Raw genomic sequence first — 766 nt, 5'->3', positions numbered from 1 at the left:
GGTAAACAAATATAAGAACATTTAGATCACTTCAGTAAACAAATATAAGAGTGACTTATATTTGTTTACGGAGGGAGTACAAGGCTGAGCAAAAGACATCACATGATGGGAGGGGCAAAAGGTCGTTGTACGTTCCGCCTTCCCGTCGATGACAGATGCTTCTGGCCTCCCCAACGAGTGCTTGCTGGTGGCGAGCGTGAAGGAATGGCTCCACCGACCTCCTCCTTGAGCCGCCCTCACTCCTTCATGTTGGAATTATCGAATTTTAGCCCATTTATTTTATCCAATAATTCCTTGAAAAATCTTTGAGGCACATGTGGCCCATTCATGCATGGCAAGGGGCGGGTGTGGGAAGTTTACTCCACCACACCAGTGGAGGGTGTGAGAGACAACTTATAAGGTGGGTTGTTCCACACACCACTAAGGCCTCCTTTGGTTCATAGGAATATTGTAGGAATTGCAAAGGATAGGAATTTCGTAGGAAAAATTCCTTTGAAGCCCTTTGGTTTATAGGAATGGATTCCTATTCCTACGTAGGATAGGAATTAATCCTTCACATTTTAAAGGGAAAAAAACATTAGCCTAGACTCAATGGAAAAAATCCTATCCTATACATCAAATGACATCTCTTTCTTTATAGGATTTGAGATGCATGTCATCTCACTTCCTATGATTTTCCTATTCCTATATTATTCCTATCCTATGAACCAAAGGAGGCCTAAGAGCTTGAGAAGAGAGCATATACAAGCGCTCCTCCTCCGCGCCC

The sequence above is a fragment of the Triticum dicoccoides genome, chromosome 2B (genome assembly GCF_002162155.2).
Source record: "Triticum dicoccoides isolate Atlit2015 ecotype Zavitan chromosome 2B, WEW_v2.0, whole genome shotgun sequence".
NCBI lineage: Eukaryota > Viridiplantae > Streptophyta > Magnoliopsida > Poales > Poaceae > Triticum > Triticum dicoccoides.
This window is presented reverse-complemented; position numbering follows the sequence as displayed.